This window comes from Ambystoma mexicanum, chromosome 3p, assembly GCF_040938575.1.
Source record: "Ambystoma mexicanum isolate Mex_15411 chromosome 3p, UKY_AmexF1_1, whole genome shotgun sequence".
Taxonomy (NCBI): Eukaryota; Metazoa; Chordata; class Amphibia; order Caudata; family Ambystomatidae; genus Ambystoma; species Ambystoma mexicanum.
Window position 1 is genome coordinate 62,171,607 of NC_090925.1, and position 19,535 is coordinate 62,191,141.

Below are 19,535 nucleotides of genomic sequence, written 5' to 3' on the forward strand. Positions count from 1 at the left end.
TGGCATCACGGCATATTCAGGTTCCATCCAGTCCATGTGTGTGGCATCATGGCATGTTCAGGTTCCATCCAGTGCATGTGTGTGGCATCATGGCATGTTCAGGTTCCATCCAGTGCTTGTGTGTGGCATCACGGCATGTTCAGGTTCCATCCAGTGCTTGTGTGTGGCATCACGGCATGTTCAGGTTCCATCCAGTGCTTGTGTGTGGCATCACGGCATGTTCAGGTTCCATCCAGTGCTTGTGTGTGGCATCACAGCATGTTCAGGTTCCATCCAGTGCTTGTGTCTGGCATCACGGCATGTCCAGGTTCCATCCAGTGCATGTGTCTGGCATCATGGCATGTTGAGGTTCCATCCAGTTCTTGTGTGTGGCATCACGGCATGTTCAGGTTCCATCCAGTGCATGTGTGTGGCATCACGGCATGTTCAGGTTCCATCCAGTGCTTGTGTGTGGCATCACGGCATGTTCAGGTTCCATCCAGTGCTTGTGTGTGGCATCACGGCATGTTCAGGTTCCATCCAGTGCTTGTGTGTGGCATCACAGCATGTTCAGGTTCCATCCAGTGCTTGTGTGTGGCATCACGGCATGTTCAGGTTCCATCCAGTGCATCTGTGTGGCATCATGGCATGTTCAGGTTCCATCCAGTGCATGTGTCTGGCATCATGGCATGTTCAGGTTCCATCCAGTGCTTGTGTGTGGCATCATAGCATGTTCAGGTTCCATCCAGTGCATGTGTCTGGCATCATGGCATGTTCAGGTTCCATCCAGTGCATGTGTGTGGCATCACGGCATGTTGAGGTTCCATCCAGTGCTTGTGTGTGGCATCACGGCATGTCCAGGTTCCATCCAGTGCTTGTGTGTGGCATCACGGCATGTTCAGGTTCCATCCAGTGCATCTGTGTGGCATCACGGCATGTTCAGGTTCCATCCAGTGCATGTGTCTGGCATCATGGCATGTTCAGGTTCCATCCAGTGCATGTGTCTGGCATCACGGCATGTTCAGGTTCCATCCAGCGCTTGTGTGTGGCATCATGGCATGTTCAGTTTCCATCCAGTGCATGTGTGTGGCATCATGGCATGTTCAGGTTCCATCCAGCGCTTGTGTGTGGCATCATGGCATGTTCAGGTTCCATCCAGTGCTTGTGTGTGGCATCATGGCATGTTCAGGTTCCATCCAGTGCATGTGTGTGGCATCATGGCATGTTCAGGTTCCATCCAGTGCATGCGTGTGGCATCATGGCATGTTCAGGTTCCATCCAGTGCATGTGTGTGGCATCATGGCATGTTCAGGTTCCATCCAGTGCATGTGTGTGGCATCATGGCATGTTCAGGTTCCATCCAGTGCTTGTGTCTGGTATCATGGCATGTTCAGGTTCCATCTAGCGCTTGTGTGTGGCATCATGGCATGTTCAGGTTCCATCCAGTGCTTGTGTGTGTCATCATGGCATGTTCAGGTTCCATCCAGTGCATGTGTGTGGTATCATGGCATGTTCAGGTTCCATCCAGTGCTTGTGTGTGCCGTCATGGCATGTTCAGATTCCATCCAGTGCTTGTGTGTGGCATCACGGCATGTTGAGGTTCCATCCAGTGCTTGTGTGTGGCATCACGGCATGTCCAGGTTCCATCCAGTGCTTGTGTGTGGCATCATGGCATGTTCAGGTTTCATCCAGTGCTTGTGTGTGTCATCATGGCATGTTCAGGTTCCATCCAGTGCATGTGTCTGGCATCATGGCATGTTCAGGTTCCATCCAGTGCTTGTGTGTGGCATCATAGCATGTTCAGGTTCCATCCAGTGCATGTGTCTGGCATCATGGCATGTTCAGGTTCCATCCAGTGCATGTGTGTGGCATCACGGCATGTTCAGGTTCCATCCAGTGCATGTGTGTGGCATCACGGCATGTTCAGGTTCCATCCAGTGCATGTGTGTGGCATCACGGCATGTTCAGGTTCCATCCAGCGCTTGTGTGTGTCATCATGGCATGTTCAGGTTCCATCCAGTGCATGTGTGTGGTATCACGGCATGTTCAGGTTCCATCCAGTGCTTGTGTGGCATCATGGCATGTTCAGTTTCCATCCATTTCTTGTGTGTGGCATCATGGCATGTTCAGGTTTCATCCAGTGCTTGTGTGTGTCATCATGGCATGTTCAGGTTCCATCCAGTGCATGTGTCTGGCATCATGGCATGTTCAGGTTCCATCCAGTGCTTGTGTGTGGCATCATGGCATGTTCAGGTTCCATCCAGTGCATGTGTCTGGCATCATGGCATGTTCAGGTTCCATCCAGTCCATGTGTGTGGCATCACGGCATGTTCAGGTTCCATTCAGTGCATGTGTGTGGCATCACGGCATGTTCAGGTTCCATCCAGTGCATGTGTGTGGCATCACGGCATGTTCAGGTTCCATCCAGTGCATGTGTGTGGCATCACGGCATGTTCAGGTTCCATCCAGTGCTTGTGTGTGGCATCACGGCATGTTCAGGTTACATCCAGTGCTTGTGTGTGGCATCACGGCATGTTCAGGTTCCATCCAGTGCTTGTGTGTGGCATCACGGCATGTCCAGGTTCCATCCAGTGCATGTGTCTGGCATCACGGCATGTTCAGGTTCCATCCAGTGCTTGTGTGTGGCATCACGGCATGTTCAGGTTACATCCAGTGCTTGTGTGTGGCATCACGGCATGTTCAGGTTCCATCCAGTGCTTGTGTGTGGCATCACTGCATGTCCAGGTTCCATCCAGTGCATGTGTCTGGCATCACGGCATGTTGAGGTTCCATCCAGTGCTTGTGTGTGGCATCACGGCATGTTCAGGTTCCATCCAGTGCATGTGTGTGGCATCACGGCATGTTCAGGTTCCATCCAGTGCTTGTGTGTGGCATCACGGCATGTTCAGGTTCCATCCAGTGCTTGTGTGTGGCATCACGGCATGTTCAGGTTCCATCCAGTGCTTGTGTGTGGCATCACGGCATGTTCAGGTTCCATCCAGTGCTTGTGTGTGGCATCATGGCATGTTCAGGTTCCATCCAGTGCTTGTGTGTGGCATCACGGCATGTTCAGGTTCCATCCAGTGCATGTGTGTGGCATCACGGCATGTTCAGGTTCCATCCAGTGCTTGTGTGTGGCATCACGGCATGTTCAGGTTCCATCCAGTGCTTGTGTGTGGCATCATTGCATGTTCAGGTTCTATCCAGTGCTTGTGTGTGGCATCACAGCATGTTCAGGTTCCATCCAGTGCTTGTGTGTGGCATCACGGCATGTCCAGGTTCCATCCAGTGCATGTGTCTGGCATCACGGCATGTTGAGGTTCCATCCAGTGCTTGTGTGTGGCATCACGGCATGTTCAGGTTCCATCCAGTGCATGTGTGCGGCATCACGGCATGTTCAGGTTCCATCCAGTGCTTGTGTGTGGCATCACGGCATGTTCAGGTTCCATCCAGTGCTTGTGTGTGGCATCACGGCATGTTCAGGTTCCATCCAGTGCTTGTGTATGGCATCATGGCATGTTCAGGTTCCATCCAGGTTCCATCCAGTGCATGTGTCTGGCATCATGGCATGTTCAAGTTCCATCCAGTGCATGTGTCTGGCATCATGGCATGTTCAGGTTCCATCCAGTTCTTGTGTGTGGCATCATGGCATGTTCAGTTTCCATCCAGCGCATGTGTGTGGCATCATGGCATGTTCAGGTTCCATCCAGCGCTTGTGTGTGGCATCATGGCATGTTCAGGTTCCATCCAGCGCTTGTGTGTGGCATCATGGCATGTTCAGGTTCCATCCAGTGCATGTGTGTGGCATCATGGCATGTTCAGGTTCCATCCAGTGCATGTGTGTGGCATCATGGCATGTTCAGGTTCCATCCAGTGCATGTGTGTGGCATCATGGCATGTTCAGGTTCCATCCAGTGCATGTGTGTGGCATCATGGCATGTTCAGGTTCCATCCAGTGCATGTGTGTGGCATCACGGCATGTTCAGGTTCCATCCAGTGCATGTGTGTGGCATCACGGCATGTTCATGTTCCATCCAGTGCATGTGTCTGGCATCACGGCATGTTCAGGTTCCGTCCAGTGCATGTGTGTGGCATCATGGCATGTTCAGGTTCCATCCAGTGCTTGTGTGTGGCATCACGGCATGTTCAGGTTCCATCCAGTGCTTGTCTGTGGCATCACGGCATGTTCAGGTTCCATCGAGTGGTTGTGTATGGCATCACGGCATGTTCAGGTTCCATCCAGTGCATGTGTGTGGCATCATGGCATGTTCAGATTCCATCCAGTGCTTGTGTGTGGCATCATGGCATGTTCAGGTTCCATCCAGTGCATGTATGTGGCATCACGGCATGTTCAGGTTCCATCCAGTGCTTGTGTGTGTCATCACGGAATGTTCAGGTTCCATCCAGCGCTTGTGTGTGGCATCATGGCATGTTCAGGTTCCATCCAGTGCATGTGTGTGGCATCATGGCATGTTCAGGTTCCATCCAGTGCATGTGTGTGGCATCATGGCATGTTCAGGTTCCATCCAGTGCATGCGTGTTGCATCACGGCATGTTCAGGTTCCATCCAGTGCTTGTGTGTGGCATCATGGCATGTTCAGGTTCCATCCAGTGCTTGTGTGTGGCATCATGGCATGTTCAGGTTCCATCCAGTGCATGTGTGTGGCATCACGGCATGTTCATGTTCCATCCAGTGCATGTGTCTGGCATCACGGCATGTTCAGGTTCCATCCAGTGCATGTGTGTGGCATCACGGCATGTTCAGGTTCCATCCAGTGCTTGTGTGTGGCATCACAGCATGTTCAGGTTCCATCCAGTGCTTGTCTGTGGCTTCATGGCATGTTCAGGTTCCATCCAGTGGTTGTGTCTGGCATCACGGCATGTTCAGGTTCCATCCAGTGCTTGTGTCTGGCATCATGGCATGTTCAGGTTCCATCCAGTGCATGTGTCTGGCATCATGGCATGTTCAGGTTCCATCCAGTGCATGTGTGTGGCATCATGGCATGTTCAGGTTCCATCCAGTGCATGTGTGTGGCATCATGGCATGTTCAGGTTCCATCCAGTGCTTGTGTCTGGTATCATGGCATGTTCAGGTTCCATCCAGCACTTGTGTGTGGCATCATGGCATGTTCAGGTTCCATCCAGTGCATGTGTGTGGCATCATGGCATGTTCAGGTTCCATCCAGTGCTTGTGTGTGTCATCATGGCATGTTCAGGTTCCATCCAGTGCTTGTGTGTGGCATCACGGCATGTTCAGGTTCCATCCAGTGCATGTGTCTGGCATCACGGCATGTTCAGGTTCCATCCAGTGCTTGTGTGTGGCATCACGGCATGTTCAGGTGCCATCCAGTGCATGTGTGTGGCATCATGGCATGTTCAGGTTCCATCCAGTGCATGTGTGTGGAATCATGGCATGTTCAGGTTCCATCCAGTGCTTCTGTGTGGCATCATGGCATGTTCAGGTTCCATCCAGTGCTTGTGTGTGGCAGCACGGCATGTTCAGGTTCCATCCGGTGCTTGTGTGTGGCATCATGGCATGTTCATGTTCCATCCGGTGCTTGTGTGTGGCATCACGGCATGTTCAGGTTCCATCCGGTGCTTGTGTGTGGCATCAGGGCATGTTCAGGTTCCATGCAGTGCTTGTGGGTGGCATCATGGCATGTTCAGGTTCCATCCAGTGCTTGTGTGTGGCATCACGGCATGTTCAGGTTCCATCCAGTGCTTGTGTCTGACATCACGGCATGTTCAGGTTCCATCCAGTGCATGTGTGTGGCATCACGCCATGTTCAGGTTCCATCCAGTTCATGTGTGTGGCATCACGGCATGTTCAGGTTCCATCCAGTGCTTGTGTGTGGGATCACGGCATGTTCAGGTTCCATCCAGTGCATGTGTGTGGGATCACAGCATGTTCAGGTTCCATCCAGTGCATGTGTGTGGTGTCACGGCATGTTCAGGTTCCATCCAGTGCTTGTGTGTGGCGTCACGGCACGTTCAGGTTCCATCCAGTGCTTGTGTGTGGCATCACGGCACGTTCAGGTTCCATCCAGTGCATGTGTGTGGGATCACGGCACATTCAGGTTCCATCCAGTGCATGTGTGTGGGATCACGGCACGTTCAGGTTCCATCCAGTGCATGTGTGTGGTGTCACGGCATGTTCAGGTTCCATCCAGTGCTTGTGTGTGGCGTCACGGCATGTTCAGGTTCCATCCAGTGCTTGTGTGTGGCGTCACGGCATGTTCAGGTTCCATCCAGTGCTTGTGTGTGGCATCACGGCATGTTCAGGTTCCATCCAGTGCTTGTGTGTGGCATCATGGCATGTTCAGGTTCCATCCAGTGCATGTGTGTGGCATCATGGCATGTTCAGGTTCCATCCAGTGCATGTGTGTGGCGTCATGGCATGTTCAGGTTCCATCCAGTGCATGTGTGTGGCGTCATGGCATGTTCAGGTTCCATCCAGTGCATGTGTGTGGCGTCATGGCATGTTCAGGTTCCATCCAGTGCTTGTGTGTGGCGTCATGGCATGTTCAGGTTCCATCCAGTGCTTGTGTGTGGCGTCATGGCATGTTCAGGTTCCATCCAGTGCTTGTGTGTGTCGTCATGGCATGTTCAGGTTCCATCCAGTGCTTGTATGTGGCGTCATTGCATGTTCAGGTTCCATCCAGTGCATGTGTGTGGCGTCATGGCATGTTCAGGTTCCATCCAGTGCTTGTGTGTGGTGTCATGGCATGTTCAGGTTCCATCTAGTGCATGTGTGTGGCATCACGGCATGTTCAGGTTCCATCCAGTGCATGTGTCTGGCATCACGGCATGTTCAGGTTCCATCCAGTGCATGTGTGTGGCATCACGGCATATTCACGTTCCATCCAGCGTTGTGTGTGGCATCATGGCATGTTCAGGTTCCATCCAGTGCTTGTGTGTGGCATCATGGCATGGTCAGGTTCCATCCAGCGCATGTGTGTGGCATCATGGCATGTTCAGGTTCCATCCAGCGCATGTGTGTGGCATCATGGCATGTTCAGGTTCCATCCAGCGCATGTGTGTGGCATCATGGCATGTTCAGGTTCCATCCAGCGCATGTGTGTGGCATCACGGCATGTTCAGGTTCCATCCGGTGCTTGTGTGTGGCATCATGGCATGTTCATGTTCCATCCGGTGCATGTGTGTGGCATCACGGCATGTTCAGGTTCCATCCAGTGCTTGTGTGTGGCATCAGGGCATGTTCAGGTTCCATGCAGTGCTTGTGGGTGGCATCATGGCATGTTCAGGTTCCATCCAGCGCATGTGTCTGGCATCACGGCATGTTGAGGTTCCATCCAGTGCTTGTGTGTGGCATCACGGCATGTTCAGGTTCCATCCAGTGCATGTGTGCGGCATCACGGCATGTTCAGGTTCCATCCAGTGCTTGTGTGTGGCATCACGGCATGTTCAGGTTCCATCCAGTGCTTGTGTGTGGCATCACGGCATGTTCAGGTTCCATCCAGTGCTTGTGTATGGCATCATGGCATGTTCAGGTTCCACCCAGGTTCCATCCAGTGCATGTGTCTGGCATCATGGCATGTTCAAGTTCCATCCAGTGCATGTGTCTGGCATCATGGCATGTTCAGGTTCCATCCAGTTCTTGTGTGTGGCATCATGGCATGTTCAGTTTCCATCCAGCGCATGTGTGTGGCATCATGGCATGTTCAGGTTCCATCCAGCGCTTGTGTGTGGCATCATGGCATGTTCAGGTTCCATCCAGCGCTTGTGTGTGGCATCATGGCATGTTCAGGTTCCATCCAGTGCTTGTGTGTGTCGTCATGGCATGTTCAGGTTCCATCCAGTGCTTGTATGTGGCGTCATTGCATGTTCAGGTTCCATCCAGTGCATGTGTGTGGCGTCATGGCATGTTCAGGTTCCATCCAGTGCTTGTGTGTGGCGTCATGGCATGTTCAGGTTCCATCTAGTGCATGTGTGTGGCATCACGGCATGTTCAGGTTCCATCCAGTGCATGTGTCTGGCATCACGGCATGTTCAGGTTCCATCCAGTGCATGTGTGTGGCATCATGGCATATTCACGTTCCATCCAGCGTTGTGTGTGGCATCATGGCATGTTCAGGTTCCATCCAGTGCTTGTGTGTGGCATCATGGCATGTTCAGGTTCCATCCAGCGCATGTGTGTGGCATCATGGCATGTTCAGGTTCCATCCAGCGCATGTGTGTGGCATCATGGCATGTTCAGGTTCCATCCAGCGCATGTGTGTGGCATCATGGCATGTTCAGGTTCCATCCAGTGCATGTGTGTGGCATCACGGCATGTTCAGGTTCCATCCAGTGCATGTGTGTGGCATCACGGCATGTTCATATTGTATCCAGTGCATGAGTCTGGCATCACGGCATGTTCAGGTTCCATCCAGTGCATGTGTGTGGCATCACGGCATGTTCAGGTTCCATCCAGTGCTTGTGTGTGGCATCACGGCATGTTCAGGTTCCATCCAGTGCTTGTGTGTGGCATCATGGCATGTTCAGGTTCCATCCAGTGCATGTGTGTGTCATCACGGCATGTTCAGGTTGCATCCAGTGCTTGTGTGTGGCGTCATGGCATGTTCAGGTTCCATCCAGTGCTTGTGTCAGTGCTTGTGTGTGGCATCACGGCATGTTCAGGTTTCATCCAGTGCTTGTGTGTGTCATCATGGCATGTTCAGGTTCCATCCAGTGCATGTGTCTGGCATCATGGCATGTTCAGGTTCCATCCAGTGCTTGTGTGTGGCATCATAGCATGTTCAGGTTCCATCCAGTGCATGTGTCTGGCATCATGGCATGTTCAGGTTCCATCCAGTGCATGTGTGTGGCATCACGGCATGTTGAGGTTCCATCCAGTGCTTGTGTGTGGCATCACGGCATGTCCAGGTTCCATCCAGTGCTTGTGTGTGGCATCACGGCATGTTCAGGTTCCATCCAGTGCATCTGTGTGGCATCACGGCATGTTCAGGTTCCATCCAGTGCATGTGTCTGGCATCACGGCATGTTCAGGTTCCATCCAGTGCATGTGTCTGGCATCACGGCATGTTCAGGTTCCATCCAGCGCTTGTGTGTGGCATCACGGCATGTTCAGTTTCCATCCAGTGCATGTGTATGGCATCATGGCATGTTCAGGTTCCATCCAGCGCTTGTGTGTGGCATCATGGCATGTTCAGGTTCCATCCAGTGCTTGTGTGTGGCATCATGGCATGTTCAGGTTCCATCCAGTGCATGTGTGTGGTATCATGGCATGTTCAGGTTCCATCCAGTGCATGTGTGTGGTATCACGGCATGTTCAGGTTCCATCCAGTGCTTGTGTGGCATCACGGCATGTTCAGGTTCCATCCAGTGCTTGTGTGTGGCATCATGGCATGTTCAGGTTTCATCCAGTGCTTGTGTGTGTCATCATGGCATGTTCAGGTTCCATCCAGTGCATGTGTCTGGCATCATGGCATGTTCAGGTTCCATCCAGTGCTTGTGTGTGGCATCATGGCATGTTCAGGTTCCATCCAGTGCATGTGTCTGGCATCATGGCATGTTCAGGTTCCATCCAGTGCATGTGTGTGGCATCACGGCATGTTCAGGTTCCATTCAGTGCATGTGTGTGGCATCACGGCATGTTCAGGTTCCATCCAGCGCTTGTGTGTGTCATCATGGCATGTTCAGGTTCCATCCAGTGCATGTGTCTGGCATCATGGCATGTTCAGGTTCCATCCAGTGCATGTGTGTGGCATCACTGCATGTTCAGGTTCCATCCAGTGCATGTGTGTGGCATCACGGCATGTTCAGGTTCCATCCAGTGCATGTGTGTGGCATCACGGCATGTTCAGGTTCCATCCAGCGCTTGTGTGTGTCATCATGGCATGTTCAGGTTCCATCCAGTGCATGTGTGTGGTATCACGGCATGTTCAGGTTCCATCCAGTGCTTGTGTGGCATCATGGCATGTTCAGTTTCCATCCATTTCTTGTGTGTGGCATCATGGCATGTTCAGGTTTCATCCAGTGCTTGTGTGTGTCATCATGGCATGTTCAGGTTCCATCCAGTGCATGTGTCTGGCATCATGGCATGTTCAGGTTCCATCCAGTGCTTGTGTGTGGCATCATGGCATGTTCAGGTTCCATCCAGTGCATGTGTCTGGCATCATGGCATGTTCAGGTTCCATCCAGTCCATGTGTGTGGCATCACGGCATGTTCAGGTTCCATTCAGTGCATGTGTGTGGCATCACGGCATGTTCAGGTTCCATCCAGTGCATGTGTGTGGCATCACGGCATGTTCAGGTTCCATCCAGTGCATGTGTGTGGCATCACGGCATGTTCAGGTTCCATCCAGTGCTTGTGTGTGGCATCACGGCATGTTCAGGTTACATCCAGTGCTTGTGTGTGGCATCACGGCATGTTCAGGTTCCATCCAGTGCTTGTGTGTGGCATCACGGCATGTCCAGGTTCCATCCAGTGCATGTGTCTGGCATCACGGCATGTTCAGGTTCCATCCAGTGCTTGTGTGTGGCATCACGGCATGTTCAGGTTACATCCAGTGCTTGTGTGTGGCATCACGGCATGTTCAGGTTCCATCCAGTGCTTGTGTGTGGCATCACGGCATGTCCAGGTTCCATCCAGTGCATGTGTCTGGCATCACGGCATGTTGAGGTTCCATCCAGTGCTTGTGTGTGGCATCACGGCATGTTCAGGTTCCATCCAGTGCATGTGTGTGGCATCACGGCATGTTCAGGTTCCATCCAGTGCTTGTGTGTGGCATCACGGCATGTTCAGGTTCCATCCAGTGCTTGTGTGTGGCATCACGGCATGTTCAGGTTCCATCCAGTGCTTGTGTGTGGCATCACGGCATGTTCAGGTTCCATCCAGTGCTTGTGTGTGGCATCATGGCATGTTCAGGTTCCATCCAGTGCTTGTGTGTGGCATCACGGCATGTTCAGGTTCCATCCAGTGCATGTGTGTGGCATCACGGCATGTTCAGGTTCCATCCAGTGCTTGTGTGTGGCATCACGGCATGTTCAGGTTCCATCCAGTGCTTGTGTGTGGCATCATTGCATGTTCAGGTTCTATCCAGTGCTTGTGTGTGGCATCACAGCATGTTCAGGTTCCATCCAGTGCTTGTGTGTGGCATCACGGCATGTCCAGGTTCCATCCAGTGCATGTGTCTGGCATCACGGCATGTTGAGGTTCCATCCAGTGCTTGTGTGTGGCATCACGGCATGTTCAGGTTCCATCCAGTGCATGTGTGCGGCATCACGGCATGTTCAGGTTCCATCCAGTGCTTGTGTGTGGCATCACGGCATGTTCAGGTTCCATCCAGTGCTTGTGTGTGGCATCACGGCATGTTCAGGTTCCATCCAGTGCTTGTGTATGGCATCATGGCATGTTCAGGTTCCATCCAGGTTCCATCCAGTGCATGTGTCTGGCATCATGGCATGTTCAAGTTCCATCCAGTGCATGTGTCTGGCATCATGGCATGTTCAGGTTCCATCCAGTTCTTGTGTGTGGCATCATGGCATGTTCAGTTTCCATCCAGCGCATGTGTGTGGCATCATGGCATGTTCAGGTTCCATCCAGCGCTTGTGTGTGGCATCATGGCATGTTCAGGTTCCATCCAGCGCTTGTGTGTGGCATCATGGCATGTTCAGGTTCCATCCAGTGCATGTGTGTGGCATCATGGCATGTTCAGGTTCCATCCAGTGCATGTGTGTGGCATCATGGCATGTTCAGGTTCCATCCAGTGCATGTGTGTGGCATCATGGCATGTTCAGGTTCCATCCAGTGCATGTGTGTGGCATCATGGCATGTTCAGGTTCCATCCAGTGCATGTGTGTGGCATCACGGCATGTTCAGGTTCCATCCAGTGCATGTGTGTGGCATCACGGCATGTTCATGTTCCATCCAGTGCATGTGTCTGGCATCACGGCATGTTCAGGTTCCGTCCAGTGCATGTGTGTGGCATCATGGCATGTTCAGGTTCCATCCAGTGCTTGTGTGTGGCATCACGGCATGTTCAGGTTCCATCCAGTGCTTGTCTGTGGCATCACGGCATGTTCAGGTTCCATCGAGTGGTTGTGTATGGCATCACGGCATGTTCAGGTTCCATCCAGTGCATGTGTGTGGCATCATGGCATGTTCAGATTCCATCCAGTGCTTGTGTGTGGCATCATGGCATGTTCAGGTTCCATCCAGTGCATGTATGTGGCATCACGGCATGTTCAGGTTCCATCCAGTGCTTGTGTGTGTCATCACGGAATGTTCAGGTTCCATCCAGCGCTTGTGTGTGGCATCATGGCATGTTCAGGTTCCATCCAGTGCATGTGTGTGGCATCATGGCATGTTCAGGTTCCATCCAGTGCATGTGTGTGGCATCATGGCATGTTCAGGTTCCATCCAGTGCATGCGTGTTGCATCACGGCATGTTCAGGTTCCATCCAGTGCTTGTGTGTGGCATCATGGCATGTTCAGGTTCCATCCAGTGCTTGTGTGTGGCATCATGGCATGTTCAGGTTCCATCCAGTGCATGTGTGTGGCATCACGGCATGTTCATGTTCCATCCAGTGCATGTGTCTGGCATCACGGCATGTTCAGGTTCCATCCAGTGCATGTGTGTGGCATCACGGCATGTTCAGGTTCCATCCAGTGCTTGTGTGTGGCATCACAGCATGTTCAGGTTCCATCCAGTGCTTGTCTGTGGCTTCATGGCATGTTCAGGTTCCATCCAGTGGTTGTGTCTGGCATCACGGCATGTTCAGGTTCCATCCAGTGCTTGTGTCTGGCATCATGGCATGTTCAGGTTCCATCCAGTGCATGTGTCTGGCATCATGGCATGTTCAGGTTCCATCCAGTGCATGTGTGTGGCATCATGGCATGTTCAGGTTCCATCCAGTGCATGTGTGTGGCATCATGGCATGTTCAGGTTCCATCCAGTGCTTGTGTCTGGTATCATGGCATGTTCAGGTTCCATCCAGCACTTGTGTGTGGCATCATGGCATGTTCAGGTTCCATCCAGTGCATGTGTGTGGCATCATGGCATGTTCAGGTTCCATCCAGTGCTTGTGTGTGTCATCATGGCATGTTCAGGTTCCATCCAGTGCTTGTGTGTGGCATCACGGCATGTTCAGGTTCCATCCAGTGCATGTGTCTGGCATCACGGCATGTTCAGGTTCCATCCAGTGCTTGTGTGTGGCATCACGGCATGTTCAGGTGCCATCCAGTGCATGTGTGTGGCATCATGGCATGTTCAGGTTCCATCCAGTGCATGTGTGTGGAATCATGGCATGTTCAGGTTCCATCCAGTGCTTCTGTGTGGCATCATGGCATGTTCAGGTTCCATCCAGTGCTTGTGTGTGGCAGCACGGCATGTTCAGGTTCCATCCGGTGCTTGTGTGTGGCATCATGGCATGTTCATGTTCCATCCGGTGCTTGTGTGTGGCATCACGGCATGTTCAGGTTCCATCCGGTGCTTGTGTGTGGCATCAGGGCATGTTCAGGTTCCATGCAGTGCTTGTGGGTGGCATCATGGCATGTTCAGGTTCCATCCAGTGCTTGTGTGTGGCATCACGGCATGTTCAGGTTCCATCCAGTGCTTGTGTCTGACATCACGGCATGTTCAGGTTCCATCCAGTGCATGTGTGTGGCATCACGCCATGTTCAGGTTCCATCCAGTTCATGTGTGTGGCATCACGGCATGTTCAGGTTCCATCCAGTGCTTGTGTGTGGGATCACGGCATGTTCAGGTTCCATCCAGTGCATGTGTGTGGGATCACAGCATGTTCAGGTTCCATCCAGTGCATGTGTGTGGTGTCACGGCATGTTCAGGTTCCATCCAGTGCTTGTGTGTGGCGTCACGGCACGTTCAGGTTCCATCCAGTGCTTGTGTGTGGCATCACGGCACGTTCAGGTTCCATCCAGTGCATGTGTGTGGGATCACGGCACATTCAGGTTCCATCCAGTGCATGTGTGTGGGATCACGGCACGTTCAGGTTCCATCCAGTGCATGTGTGTGGTGTCACGGCATGTTCAGGTTCCATCCAGTGCTTGTGTGTGGCGTCACGGCATGTTCAGGTTCCATCCAGTGCTTGTGTGTGGCGTCACGGCATGTTCAGGTTCCATCCAGTGCTTGTGTGTGGCATCACGGCATGTTCAGGTTCCATCCAGTGCTTGTGTGTGGCATCATGGCATGTTCAGGTTCCATCCAGTGCATGTGTGTGGCATCATGGCATGTTCAGGTTCCATCCAGTGCATGTGTGTGGCGTCATGGCATGTTCAGGTTCCATCCAGTGCATGTGTGTGGCGTCATGGCATGTTCAGGTTCCATCCAGTGCATGTGTGTGGCGTCATGGCATGTTCAGGTTCCATCCAGTGCTTGTGTGTGGCGTCATGGCATGTTCAGGTTCCATCCAGTGCTTGTGTGTGGCGTCATGGCATGTTCAGGTTCCATCCAGTGCTTGTGTGTGTCGTCATGGCATGTTCAGGTTCCATCCAGTGCTTGTATGTGGCGTCATTGCATGTTCAGGTTCCATCCAGTGCATGTGTGTGGCGTCATGGCATGTTCAGGTTCCATCCAGTGCTTGTGTGTGGTGTCATGGCATGTTCAGGTTCCATCTAGTGCATGTGTGTGGCATCACGGCATGTTCAGGTTCCATCCAGTGCATGTGTCTGGCATCACGGCATGTTCAGGTTCCATCCAGTGCATGTGTGTGGCATCACGGCATATTCACGTTCCATCCAGCGTTGTGTGTGGCATCATGGCATGTTCAGGTTCCATCCAGTGCTTGTGTGTGGCATCATGGCATGGTCAGGTTCCATCCAGCGCATGTGTGTGGCATCATGGCATGTTCAGGTTCCATCCAGCGCATGTGTGTGGCATCATGGCATGTTCAGGTTCCATCCAGCGCATGTGTGTGGCATCATGGCATGTTCAGGTTCCATCCAGCGCATGTGTGTGGCATCACGGCATGTTCAGGTTCCATCCGGTGCTTGTGTGTGGCATCATGGCATGTTCATGTTCCATCCGGTGCATGTGTGTGGCATCACGGCATGTTCAGGTTCCATCCAGTGCTTGTGTGTGGCATCAGGGCATGTTCAGGTTCCATGCAGTGCTTGTGGGTGGCATCATGGCATGTTCAGGTTCCATCCAGTGCTTGTGTGTGGCATCACGGCATGTTCAGGTTCCATCCAGTGCTTGTGTCTGACATCATGGCATGTTCAGGTTCCATCCAGTGCATGTGTGTGGCATCATGCCATGTTCAGGTTCCATCCAGTTCATGTGTGTGGCATCACGGCATGTTCAGGTTCCATCCAGTGCTTGTGTGTGGGATCACGGCATGTTCAGGTTCCATCCAGTGCATGTGTGTGGGATCACAGCATGTTCAGGTTCCATCCAGTGCATGTGTGTGGTATCACGGCATGTTCAGGTTCCATCCAGTGCTTGTGTGTGGCGTCACGGCACGTTCAGGTTCCATCCAGTGCTTGTGTGTGGGATCACGGCACGTTCAGGTTCCATCCAGTGCATGTGTGTGGGATCACGGCACATTCAGGTTCCATCCAGTGCATGTGTGTGGGATCACGGCATGTTCAGGTTCCATCCAGTGCATGTGTGTGGTGTCACGGCATGTTCAGGTTCCATCCAGTGCTTGTGTGTGGCGTCACAGCATGTTCAGGTTCCATCCAGTGCTTGTGTGTGGCGTCACGGCATGTTCAGGTTCCATCCAGTGCTTGTGTGTGGCATCATGGCATGTTCAGGTTCCATCCAGTGCTTGTGTGTGGCATCATGGCATGTTCAGGTTCCATCCAGTGCATGTGTGTGGCATCATGGCACGTTCAGGTTCCATCCAGTGCATGTGTGTGGCGTCATGGCATGTTCAGGTTCCATCCAGTGCATGTGTGTGGCGTCATGGCATGTTCAGGTTCCATCCAGTGCATGTGTGTGGCGTCATGACATGTTCAGGTTCCATCCAGTGCTTGTGTGTGGCGTCATGGCATGTTCAGGTTCCATCCAGTGCTTGTGTGTGGCGTCATGGCATGTTCAGGTTCCATCCAGTGCTTGTGTGTGGCGTCATGGCATGTTCAGGTTCCATCTAGTGCATGTGTGTGGCATCACGGCATGTTCAGGTTCCATCCAGTGCATGTGTCTGGCATCACGGCATGTTCAGGTTCCATCCAGTGCATGTGTCTGGCATCACGGCATGTTCAGGTTCCATCCAGTGCATGTGTGTGGCATCACGGCATATTCACGTTCCATCCAGCGTTGTGTGTGGCATCATGGCATGTTCAGGTTCCATACAGTGCTTGTGTGTGGCATCATGGCATGTTCAGGTTCCATCCAGCGCATGTGTGTGGCATCATGGCATGTTCAGGTTCCATCCAGCGCATGTGTGTGGCATCATGGCATGTTCAGGTTCCATCCAGCGCATGTGTGTGGCATCATGGCATGTTCAGGTTCCATCCAGTGCATGTGTCTGGCATCATGGCATGTTCAGGTTCCATCCAGTGCATGTGTGTGGCATCATGGCATGTTCATGTTCCATCCAGTGCTTGTCTCTGGTATCATGGCATGTTCAGGTTCCATCCAGCACTTGTGTGTGGCATCATGGCATGTTCAGGTTCCATCCAGTGCTTGTGTGTGGCATCACGGCATGTTCAGGTTCCATCCTGTGCTTGTGTGTGGCATCACGGCATGTTCAGGTTCCATCCAGTGCTTGTGTGTGGCATCACGGCATGTTCAGGTTCCATCCAGTGCATGTGTGTGGGATCACGGCATGTTCAGGTTCCATCCAGTGCATGTGTGTGGTGTCACGGCATGTTCAGGTTCCATCCAGTGCTTGTGTGTGGCGTCACGGCACGTTCAGGTTCCATCCAGTGCATGTGTGTGGCGTCATGGCATGTTCAGGTTCCATCCAGTGCTTGTGTGTGGCATCATGGCATGTTCAGGTTCCATCTAGTGCATGTGTGTGGCATCATGGCATGTTCAGGTTCCATCCAGCTCATGTGTGTGGCATCACGGCATGTTCAGGTTCCATCCAGCGCATGTGTGTGGCATCATGGCATGTTCAGGTTCCATCCAGCGCATGTGTGTGGCATCATGGCATGTTCAGGTTCCATCCAGCGCATGTGTGTGGCATCATGGCATGTTCAGGTTCCATCCAGCGCATGTGTGTGGCATCACGGCATGTTCAGGTTCCATCCAGCGCATGTGTGTGGCATCACGGCATGTTCATGTTCCATCCAGCGCATGAGTCTGCCATCACGGCATGTTCAGGTTCCATCCAGTGCATGTGTGTGGCATCACGGCATGTTCAGGTTCCATCCAGTGCTTGTGTGTGGCATCACGGCATGTTCAGGTTCCATCCAGTGCTTGTGTGTGGCATCACGGCATGTTCAGGTTCCATCCAGTGCATGTGTGTGTCATCACGGCATGTTCAGATTCCATCCAGTGCTTGTGTGTGGCATCACAGCATGTTCAGGTTCCATCCAGTGCTTGTCTGTGGCATCACGGCATGTTCAGGTTCCATCCAGTGGTTGTGTGTGGCATCACGGCATGTTCAGTTTCCATCCAGTGCATGTGTGTGGCATCATGGCATGTTCAGGTTCCATCCAGTGCTTGTGTGTGGCATCATGGCATGTTCAGGTTTCATCCAGTGCTTGTGTGTGTCATCATGGCATGTTCAGGTTTCATCCAGTGCATGTGTCTGGCATCACGGCATGTTTAGGTTCCATCCAGTGCTTGTGTGTGGCATCACGGCATGTTCAGGTGCCATCCAGTGCATGTGTGTGGCATCATGGCATGTTCAGGTTCCATCCAGTGCATGTGTGTGGCATCATGGCATGTTCAGGTTCCATCCAGTGCTTCTGTGTGGCATCACGGCATGTTCAGGTTCCATCCAGTGCTTGTGTGTGGCATCATGGCATGTTCAGCTTCCATCCAGTGCTTGTGTGTGGCATCACGGCATGTTCAGGTTCCATCCAGTGCTTGTGTGTGGCATCACGGCATGTTCAGGTTCCATCCAGTGCTTGTGTGTGGCATCATGGCATGTTCAGGTTCCATCCAGTGCTTGTGTGTGGCATCATGGCATGTTCAGGATCCATCCAGTGCTTGTGTGTGGCATCACGGCATGTTCAGGTTCCATCCAGTGCTTGTGTGTGGCATCACAGCATGTTCAGGTTCGATCCAGTGCATCTGTGTGGCATCATGGCATGTTCAGGTTCCATCCAGTGCATGTGTCTGGCATCATGGCATGTTCAGGTTCCATCCAGTGCATGTGTCTGGCATCACGGCATGTTCAGGTTCCATCCAGCGCTTGTGTGTGGCATCATGGCATGTTCAGGTTCCATCCAGTGCATGTGTGTGGCATCATGGCATGTTCAGGTTCCATTCAGTGCTTGTGTGTGGCATCATGGCATGTTCAGGTTCCATCCAGCGCTTGTGTGTGGCATCACGGCATGTTCAGGTTCCATCCAGTGCATGTGTGTGGCATCATGGCATGTTCAGGTTCCATCCAGCGCTTGTGTGTGGCATCATCATTTTCTCTAACTCTTGCATATGCAGTTACCATTCATAAATCCCAAGGTCTTACCCTAGAGAATGCAATGATGCATATATAGGAAAGACAGTGTTTAAGGAAGGCATGAGCTACGTAGCATTATCACACTTACGTACACTTGACAGTCTAATGCTAATAAACTTTGATTCAAGTAAAGTCAAAGCTGATATTCCTTGCATTCTAGAATACAATAGATTGCGTTCACTGTACACCCCTCATCTGAAACAATATCCTGTTCCAGATAACGTGAAGCGTGGTAAAAGAAAAGTAAATGAAACAGAAATGCAACAAAATGCAACAGGAAATTCCGCAAAAAAAAGAAAAGAAGCTAAAGTTTCATCAATTGCCGCAAACATAGAAGTACCTATTGGGGAATGTAAACCAGGCACATCAGCAAAGAAGCAACAGAAAAATGCACTCAGGTACAGAACTTGTTGGCCCATTCAAATTTACAAATGAAAGTGGGGTAAGTTGCTATGCAAATGTAGCAATTAATATTCTATGTCAATTGCCACCAATTGTTAACAATATTTACCTGCACAGCACAGACCAATTGTGTTTGCAAATGTTAGTGCTGCATAGAAACGCAACAAGCAATCCTGACCACCCATACAGTGTTTATGGAGTAAGAGAACAATTGGACGACTGTGCTGGAATAGTCAGATTCACTATGAACTCACAAGAAGATCCACAAGAATTTCTAATGTACATATTATTAGTATTGGAAAACAAAAGCATACCTGTAAATGTGGAAACATACATGCACTCTCTGCAACAAAGTGATACAGGAAGAAATTCCAAATTAGTGATTTGTGTATATTACCATACCAAATTGTGAGAGCATTCCATTTCAGCAACTTGCACAACATGCAAACCATGGCAGCTAATGTAGTATTTGCAATTCAGACAATCGCTCTACCTTACTGATACAATCACATAGTGCCTACATAATAGTTATTCTTCTACGTTATAATGCGGATGGCACCAAAAACAACTGCAAACTAACTGGATTTACACAC